Raw genomic sequence first — 10,798 nt, forward strand, 5'->3', positions numbered from 1 at the left:
ACTGTTGGCCTGACTCCTTACAAAAACAGCCCAATGCCTAAATATGAATAGAAAGGCTCAGTCTTGGTATTTCAATTCCAGAGAAGAATTCAACTAATAAATCTCTTAGACTGTGAACAAAATTAGAAAGTCTACTTAAACTACCATAAGGCAGATAAATAGATCTAAGTGTTAAATTATATTTGCTAGTTTTCCCCCAATATAAATGGCCCTCTTTGCCATCATCTCTCTCAGCTAGGTAAAACCTCCTAATCTATGTTGGTGCCTCAGGATAGAACACTTATTTTCCCTGCAGGATTTTCTGGGATAACTAAGGATGCCCCATATTCTTATTTTGATCTGTGTAGCTTCAGCTATCCATAGATTGTCAGACGCTAAAACAATTGCTTGACAGAGAGCTGCCTGGGACCATTCAGAGCTCAGGAGATTTACAAATGATATCAGAGGATATCTAAAGCCTCTGAGCTGCAGACCTGCTACAAAGATTTGTTAAAAGCAGAGGAATTATTTATGCTGGAGGGAAGAATTACCATAGGAACACATAGGGATTTGGTCTAATGAATTCAAAACTGAGTTGAATTTAGTATATACTATGAACCCCTATTTCTCAATATAATGCAAAAACCTTTAAAAGTAGTAGCTGGAGGAGGAACCAAGATGGTGGCATAGGTAAACACCTGAACTTGCTGCCTCGCACACCACATCTAAACTACAACTAAAAGACAAAACGGATATCATCTAGAACCACGGAAAGGCTGGCTGAATGGAAGTCCGACAACTAAAGGGAGAGAGGAAAGCACATCTAGACTGGTAGGAAGTGCAGAGATGCGGAAGTGTGGAGGTGTGGAGGAGCGAGAAACGGGCTGGCAGCTGGGTACAATGTGATCTCTTTCAATCGGGAGGGAGATACAAACTCCCGACTGCTCTGAACTCCAGTTCTAGGCGAGACTATGGGGACCCATACTCATATGGGGATAAATTGGACTGTCTGGCATCGGGCCTGAACATGAGGAAGACTTTCTCTGAGAGGTGCTTGCAGCATTCATTGTTCCTATACAGAGACCCAGGGACCTATCTGGGGCAGAGCTGATGGGCAACCATTGCTGGTTGCATTGCCCCATGATTCCCTGAGACCCAACCCCACCTAATTTACAACCCCACCCAAGCTGTGTGCAGAGGCTTTTGCATATGAATGGCCTGGCCTTTTGTAATCTAAAACCTAACAAACTGTAACTGGGTCAAAGAACCCCAGAGCTTCTAAAAGAAGGCCTAATTTTGCCTGCATTGCTTCACAGCTGTGCCTCATCTGGGCACCTCCAAACCCCAAACAAAGAGGAGGAATCTTCAGATCTCTCTGTAGCTCCTGCTGGGTGGCCTCAGGCAGTGGCTGACTTTGCACCTCCTTGGAGATCCAAGAGCCAGTGTACCCAGTGGTCAGAGTGAGACCACACCAGATGGCAAATCTTCAGATCCATAAGAGACACACTCAGGGGGAAGACTCAGTGAACACCAAAGCCCCACTGAAGCAAGTCCTGTCCCATAAGGGTGTCTCCAGCACAGAAGTTCTTCCATTGTAGACACAACTGGTCCTCACAGCCAATTGGTCTGGAGGTCAGTGCCTCTCAGTGATACCAACAGCAATCAAGGCTTAACTACAACAAGACTGTGCACATAGCCCACAAAGGGGTGCAGCAAGAGCATCCACCTCAGGTGACTGGGGAAGCTGAGTCACTGAGCCCTATAGGACACTGAGCACACAAAGCCACTCTATCAACACAAGGAAGCAGCCAAAATTCAAAGACAAAGAAACAGGTCATAAATGAAAGAAATGGAGGAAAGAAAACTACTGGATATAGAGTTCAAAACCACAGTTATAAGGTTACTCAAAAATCTTCTAGAAAACGCCAAGAAATCTAGTGAGACCCTCAAGGATATGAAAAAGAACCAATTAGAAATTAAGCATAAACTTACTGAAATAAAGAATAATATACAGAGATCCAATAGCAGACTAGAGGATCCCAAGAATCAAGTCAAAGATTTGAAATATGAAGAAGCAAAACACAGCCAACTGGAAAAGCAAAAAGAAAAAAGAATCCAAAAATATGAAGATAGTGTAAGGAGCCTCTGGGACAGCTTCAAGCGTACCAACATCCGAATTATAGGGGTGCCAGAAGAAGAGAGAGAGCAAGATATTGAAAACCTATTTGAAGAAATAATGACAGAAAACTTCCCCTACCTGGTGAAAGAAATAGACTTACAAGTTCAGGAAGTGCAGAGAACCCCAAACAAAAGGAATCCAAAGAGGACCACACCAAGACACATCATAATTAAAATGCCAAGGGCAAAAGACAAAGAGAGAATCTTAAAAGCAGCAAGAGAAAAACAGTTAGTTACCTACAAGGGAGTACCCATACGACTGTCAGCTGATTTCTCAACAGAAACTATGCAGGCCAGAAGGGAGTGGCAAGAAATATTCAAAGTGATGAATAACAAGAACCTACAACCAAGATTACTCTACCCAGAAAAGCTATTATTTAGAATTGAAGGTCAGATAAAGAGCATCACAGATAAGAACAAGCTAAAGGAGTTCATCACCACCAAACCAGCATTATATGAAATGCTAAAGGGTATTCTTTAAGAAGAGGAAGAAGAAGAAAAAGGTAAAGATAAACATTATGAACAACCAAGTGACCACAAATACATATCTATCAACAAGTGAATTGAAAAATCAAGTGAATAAAAAATATGAAGAACAGAATAAACTGGTGAATAGAATAGAATCAGTGGCATTGAAAGGGAGTAGACTGACAGTTCTCAGGGGGAAGGGAGTGTGGGGGGTGTGGGAAGAGACTGGACAAAAATCGAACACCTATGGACAAGGACAATGAGGGGGATAAGGACATGGGGTGGGGTGGGAACCGGGTGGAGGGGAGCTATGGGGAGAAAAAAGAGGAACAACTTTAATAATCTGAACAATTAGGACTTATTTTTTTTTTTTAAAAAGTAGTAGCTGGAAATATTCAGTGGGCAGTTTGGGCCTGTAAACCAGAGCTAAAAAGATTTCTACACTGATTTTCAACTGTGTCTTCAGTGAGGTGGGGAGTGAGGAGGGAAGGTGTAGGAAGAGGGGAATAGGTTGAGCAGGGCCTAACTATCTTTGTAAGCAAATTTTTTAAGCTGAAAGATAGGAGGTGCAAAATAGAATTAGGTATAAGATCAAAACAGTAATGTGGGTTGTGTAATGGGTATTGGACAATGGTGTCACAACTGTTGCTTAGCTGACCACAGTTGCAAAGCACCATCTATTGAACACATTCCAATTTCAAGGTGTTAAATGTAAAATGAATGTACTTCTTAGAATCAATGGAAAATGGTACATCCCTGATCACTATATTCACAGCCTGAGGGCTATTGCTGGACCTGGGCTTCTCTTTATGAAAGATGATCCTTCTTTTCAATATGCCTGTTTTCAAGAAAGGGTTTAGAGATAATCTTCTATGTCACTCCCATTCCTCTGTCTGTTGAATATCTTCTAGTCCTTGCTATATAGTCTTTCTCTTACAGGGTTGGGATGGTGATGTTATTTTTTTAATGATTTTGCTCTGTACTTGTAATTAAGGAATGTGGAATCAGAGTCTGTTGCACATTGTCACCTGTAGATGCAGGCACGAAGAGCTCTTGCTCTAGGCTGCAGACATGAGCAAATCCTACTCACATCCTCTGGCCAAGGTCCTCTCTATAGGGCAAGGAGTTAAGGAAACCAATTGGTCTCTCTCTCTCCCTCTCTCTCTCTCTCTCTCTCTCCCTCTCTCTTGCGCGCGCGCGCCTTCTCTTCCTCCTTTTCATTATCTCTAAAAATTATTGGAAAAAATATCCTCTAGTGAGGATTAGCAACAACAAAAAGGAAGTACTGTCTCAGGTTCCTCCACCCAGCTACCCCTCTTGCAGATGCTGTAATAGCATCTCAGCGCCATGCTGGATGAAAAGGATGTTTAGCTATAGGCCTGTGTCCTTCCGGTCTACCCCAGGGCAGTTACCTTGATGCTGCCAGGTCAGAATGTTCATACACTTCCCCCCTGCCCCCAGATGTTTATATCATGACACATCCCATAGAGTAAACAAAGACATATGGACTAGACCACTCTTCATATCACTGTTTCTCTTTTTGATTTTTCACACTTTTCCAAGGGCTCAATGTCTATTTTTCTTCATTTTTCTATCAATAAGTGACATCCCTTTCTTCTTCTTATTGTGATAGTTACCCTTTTAGCAATATTTTTATAAATTGTGATTAAATGCACATAACCTAAAATGTACTATTTTAATCATTTTTAAGTGTTTAATTCAGTAGTGTTAAGTATATTCACATTGTTGTTCAACCAATCTCCAGCACTCTTTTATCTCACAGAATTAAAGTTATGTACACATTGAACAGTAATCCCCATTTCTTCCTCTCTCTAGTCCCTGGAAACTACCATTCTAATTTCTGTTTCTATTAATCCAACTACTCTAGATACCTCAAAAGTAGAATCATACAGTATTTGTTCTTATCTCTAGCTTATTTCACTTGGTATAATGTACTCAAGGTTCATCCATGTTGTAGCATATGACAGAATTCCTTTCCTTTTCAATGCTAAATACTATCCCACTGTATTTATAAACCTCAGTTTATCTATTCATCTGTCAGTGAACACTTGGATTGCTTCCACCTTTTGACTATTGTGAATAATGCTGCTAGAAACATGTGTGTGCCACCTTTCCTTTGAGTACTATATTATTTAAATAATGATAAAGGAACAGGATATGTGAGGGGGAGAATAAAAACCCCAATCTATATTGGTTGAATATTTTCAAAATAATATTTACTCCTCTTACATATGGTGTCCCATCTCCTTAGCACTTTGATCTCATAGCTCTTCAGAGCTTTGATCTCAGAGACACAGAAATGAGTTGTCAAACACATCCACTCAGCTTTCAATGTTACTAGTGCCTTCATGAGAAAAAATAGTATTTGTCAGTTCTTCCCACAGAGGAATATAATTTTAACATTAAAAACACAAGTCAACAGAAGAATTACATTTGATGCTGGAGACATTGCTTTATTCTGCTTCTTAAAGTGGGAAATAATTGGGAATTCAACCCTAAACAATCCTATCTCTTGAAAATATTCTTAGAAGACAACTACTGCCAAATCCAATCAAACCTATTTTCTTTGCCATTGATATGGCAGCTACAACGTGAATGAAAACTATCAAAACACCTTCATGCACCATTGTGAGAGCTCCCTCGTACCCTATTTCGAGTTCCACATCTCTGCTTGGCTTCAAGCAATCATGGCCATTGATATGTTGAATATATGCCTTTCTTACTGAGAAGGAAAAATGAAGGCCACTGTATCAGTTTAACAGTAAAACTATAATAGCCAAACTCTCTTTTTGGAATAGAACAACAAAAACAAGAAGAGCATCCTTCTGTAGCATATGTATTTTTATTTATAACATCTTTTTCCAACAAAATCTTAATACAGCTGAATAAATGTTAAGTTCTTGTTTAGTTCCTTTATCAAGTTTGTTTCATACATTTCATAAATTTCTGTTTACAATGGAAAGATGCTTAGGTCCATCTTTTTTTATATTGAAAACTAGAGGCCCGGAGCACAAAAATTTGTGCACTCGGGGGTCCCTCAGCCCAGCCTGTGCCCTCTCGCAGTCTGGGACCCCTCGGGGGATGTCCACCTGCTGGCTTATGCCTGCTCCCCGGGGGATTGTGCCTAAGCTGGCAGTGGTACATCCCTTGGGGGATGTCCACTTGCCAGCGGGCCGAAGCTGCAGTTGAACATCCATAGAGCTGCTGAGGAGGCAGGAGAGGCTCCCACCATCCATAGAGCTGCTGAGGAGGCAGGAGAGGCTCCCACCGCTGTGATGCTGTCAGCCTGGCTTGTGGCTGAGTAGAGCTCCCCCTGTGGGAGTGCACTGAATACCAGGGGGCAGCTCCTGCATTGAGTGTCTGCCCCTGGTGGTCAGTGTGTGTCATAGTGACTAGTCATTCCCAGTTGTTCTGCTATTAGGGTCAATTTGCACATTACCGCCCTAACGGGTTTGGCTCAGTGGATAGAGTGTTGGCCTGTGGACTCAAGGGTCCCATGTTCGATTCTCGTCAAGGGCATGTACTCTGGTTGCGTACACATCCCCAGTAGGGGGTGTGCAGGAGGCAGCTGATTGAAGTTTCGCTCTCATTGATGTTTCTAACTCTCTATCCCTCTCCCTTCCTCTCTGTAAAAAATCAATAAAATATATTTGGAAAAAAAAATTGCATGTGCACATTACCCTTTTATTATATAGGATAGAAGCCTGGTGCATGGGTGGGAGCCAGCTGGTTTGCCCTGAAGGGTGTCCCGGATCAGGGTGGGCAGGGGACCCCCAGCTCCCTACGATCGCCCATGCCGCCCCTGCTCACGATCGCTGGCTCTGGCCATGCTCAGGCCTAACACCTCTGGCCAAGGCATTAGGCCTGGGCAAGGGACCCCCAGCACCCCACCATCGCCAACTCGGCCCCTGCTCCCTGCAATTGACGGCTCCGCCCTAATGCCTCTCACCCAGGCATTAAGCCTGGGCAGGGGACCCACAGCTCTCCAAGGGACCTCCTGCTCCACCCCTTCCCAGGCCTAACGCATGTGGCCAAGGCATTAGGCCTGGGCAGGGGACTCCAAGCTCCCACCATCAGCGACTCTGCCCCTGCTCCCCATGATCGCTGGCACCGCCCCTGCCAGCTGCAGCTGCCCTGTGATCGCTGGCACCACCCCTGCCCGGGCCTAACGCCTCTGGCCGAGACGTTAGGCCTGGGCAGGCAACCCCTCCAGCTGCAGCCGCCCCGCGATCATGGGCTCCGCCCCTGCCCGGGCCTCACGCCTCTGGTCGAGGCATTAGGCCTGGCCAGTGCGGCAAAGGGGCCCGATTCTCTGCCTTTGCCCTGCCCCCCAGCTCTTAGCTCCCCTCTGGGTTTCCATCACTGTCAGTGGCAGGGGGCTTCTTCCCTGCTTTCCCTTTCGCCTCCCTGCATTGTGCCTGCATATGCAAATTTACTGCCATCTTTGTTGGCGGTTAACCGCCATCTTGGCTGGTGATTAATTTGCATATATCGCTAATTAGCCAATGGGAAGGGTAGCAGTCATACGCTAATTACCATGTTTCTCTTTTATTAGATTAGATTATTCCAGGTATTAAGTTTAAGTTGAAATTTTTTCAGCTCCCAAACCACCGTTTTATAATTTGTTATATTCTTAGCAGAGCATATTAAAATTTTGGTGAATTAAATATCAACTTCAAAAGAAAGAAATCATTACATCTTTTAACATGAGTTTCAAAGCATTACAGATTAGACTTAAAGTTGTGTGTGTGTGTGTGTGTGTGTGTGTGTGTGTGTGTCTGTGCGCGCGCATGTTTCATCATCCCACTACAATAATTTTCCACAACTCTCAGTTAAAAATCTAAACCTGGAATATGGCTCTCATATGCAGTTGTACCTGATCTGGCCCAAATTTATCTCTTTAGTTTTCTCTCCTTTGATCCCTCTGGGATCTAATCTCCAGCCCCACATGATTCCTTGCTTTTCTTTTGAACATACTAAACTCACTCCTCTCACATCAGCATAGGCTGCGTTATTCTGCAGTGATATATTAACTCCAAAATCTCAAACTCTTAAAACTTAAATATTTTGTCTTTTCATACCCTTCATTTTTATTAAGGGAGCCCAGATTGAGAAAGGACTCCATATGTTGAACATTGTTAATTATTTTTCTGAAAGGGAATAAAAAAGAAACGCTGTAAGTTTTTAAGTCAACAAGTAAATGCCCAGCCCAGAAATGGAACACAGCATTTCCTTTCACAATCCATTGGCCAGAATTTGCCATATGACCTGCCACAACACAAGTGTGCCATTAAACACAGTGCTACTATGTGCCCAGATGGGAGATGAAGCAGAAATATTCAGGAAAAACATGCATCGCTACTCCAGTCATCTTGCACTTGCTGTTAACGCTGCCCAGAATGCTCTTCCCCCAGAACGTCAGATGGCTCACTTTCTCTTCATTCCAATGTTGCAGAAATCTTTAGGTCATGCCTGAAGGCTCTCTCTAAAACAGACCTTCTTCAACACTGTTTTATTTTATCCTTCACTTATTCCTATCTGAAATTATATTATTACTTGTTACTGGTTTTATGCACACAGACACACATATTATTTTTAATATGTAGAATGCTATATTTTATGTCATGTTCATTGATTAATTGATATATCCTCGGTGCCTAAAAGAGTATCTGGAACTGGGCAGGTAGTCAATAAATATTAGCTGAATGAATGGTTAAATAAGTGCATATCCCAGATTGGTGAATAGCTGTTGAGATTATCTGTTCATTTATATCCATATGTTGGAATGTCAGTTTCACAGATATGTTGCAAGGATGCAATTTTAGTTTCTTATAGCATTTTAATGTTAAAGAGAAAATTTAGTTTCTGAAGTTTTATAAAACCATTGGATCTTCTTTCAGGCTCCCTCTGCTGGTTACCTTGGGCAGTTTTAAAATAATCCAAATCTAGGAAATCATGAAACCATTCAAATGTTAACTTGTTTCTTTGGGATAACTGCTTTGCATTTCAGCTTCCTATCCACCCTCCACCCCATTTTCGTTTGTAAGGTGGCATTTGAATATCTGGTGGAGAGAGGTATGGCCTGTATAAGACAGTAGAGAGGGGACTGGTCCTTAAATCTTCCTAGTATTCCCAATGTGCTGTGGATTCTCCCTGGCCTCTGCAGTGGCATGGATAAAGGGCGTGCCTTCTGCATTAATGTGCCTTGAAGCAGATCCAGTCCTCTCTGGGATGGGTTTACCATGCTAACACCAGAGACTGAGCTTCCCATCTTTCCCCTACTGGGTGTGTCATTGGAAATGGCTGCATACAACACCTCTCCCTTCAACTGATTGACTTGCCAGTTCCCCAGTAGTGCAGGAGTCAATGCTACTAACCTGATGTGCTCAGGCTCCTGATCTATCTGGATGTTTATAAACAAGCCCTATCCCTTGAAGTGAGGAGTCAGGGTATCAAACACCTTTGAATCTATACCTTCTGACTCTTGCTTTCCACAATGTGTACTTGGAATAGGGCTGGGCCTTCTCTTCCTCAGGGATCCAAGTATCATGACCTAGTGATCATGCTGAAAGGTACATACAATGAAAGAACTTCTGTATGTGTCCTCCAGTCATCGCTTTTGATTGGGAGGCTTTTGGTTGGGAAGCCAAATGAAAAATTGGAGCTAGAGATGAATAGGATTCCATATATTTGCATAATATAAAAATATGCCAGTATTTATAATACTTGTAAATAAACTCATTTTCTAAAGGCTTTATTATGCTCTCAAAAATAATTTTTATGTAAGAAGAAATGTAACAGACTGCTAATGTACCTGAAATCAGGTAACCTGTGAAGGGCTTTACATTTTTTAGATCTATCCTTGCTTTCTGTTGTAAATCAGAGGATGGTTCTTTGTTCTCACAGCATTTTCCCTACCCCTATCCTGACTTCAGTATTATAAAGGATGGCTTTAATGTCAGTTGCAATGGGACTAAACTATATATTATTTTGCATGTGTTATGTATGATAGACAGGTCTTTGCATTTATAATAGAAATGCATATCCATAGCATAGCAGTGAATGGCATGAAGGCACACTCACTTTACTCTTAAATGAACAAACTTCTCTAAAAATGAGCTTTTTGTTTTTATAGAAAGATCTTAAGCCCTCTTAATATCATTCATTTACCCATTCATATAATCATTCTAGAAATACATATTGAGAGTTTACTATGGACTACATACTGTTGTAAGGTCAGAGTAATTCATAATTGAACAAAATTACAAAATCCTTACTCTTAAGAAGTTTATTTCATTCTCTTCCTCATATTTGTGACTGTTCCCATATTTAATCTTAACTGAACTTGCTGATATAATTGCAGACTCAGGCCTTAGGAACACAGACCTAGAAGTCTGTTAAGTCAGTTTCAAAAAGGCTCATTCCTCTATGTTATGCAACTTTGAACAAATTAATTGACCTATCTAAGCCTTAGTTCCTTACCTATAAGAAGATGATAATAATCCACATGTCCAGAGTTGTGAAATGTTATTAAATGAGAAGCATCGTACAGTACTTAACCCATAGTATAACATAAGGATTCAATATATGTTGGCTTTTATCACCATCATCAGCATCAGCATCAGTATCATCACCACATTATGAATTTTACTTGGCTGCCTATTATCCTTCTCCCCTACAATGTTGCCATGTTAGTCATTTTTCTAGAGTGGTTTTAAGGAGGCAAGTGAATAGGAAATGCAAGGTTTAGAATCATCACAGGAAAAGGTAAAGAAACACAAGACAGTCCTTGTACATCTGCATTGTAATATCTACTTCACTTCCCAAATGCTGTTTTGCCATCCCTGGAAGAACAGATAATTCTGCATCAATAACCTTGGCATTAATATTCCATTTACTTTTCATAGGCATGTTTTAAATAAAGTTATGGGTGCACTTGTGAGTAAGGTGTTGCTAAAGATTACCTGCATTATATTGATATAGCAGTGGTATAGTCATAAGAATAGGAGCTCAGAAAGCTGAGCTAGAACCCAGGGTTTACCATTTGAATTATTTGGAGCTCATGTCTAGCTGCAACTATTACCAAAGTCCTCTTTAAAAACTTATTTTCCTCAAGGGTAAAAAACTGTCTAGTTGACAAAATGAAACACAT

Source organism: Myotis yumanensis, unplaced genomic scaffold, assembly GCF_028538775.1.
Source record: "Myotis yumanensis isolate MYYU_CA2020_CCGP unplaced genomic scaffold, mMyoYum1.0.hap1 SCAF_4, whole genome shotgun sequence".
NCBI classification, from domain to species: domain Eukaryota; kingdom Metazoa; phylum Chordata; class Mammalia; order Chiroptera; family Vespertilionidae; genus Myotis; species Myotis yumanensis.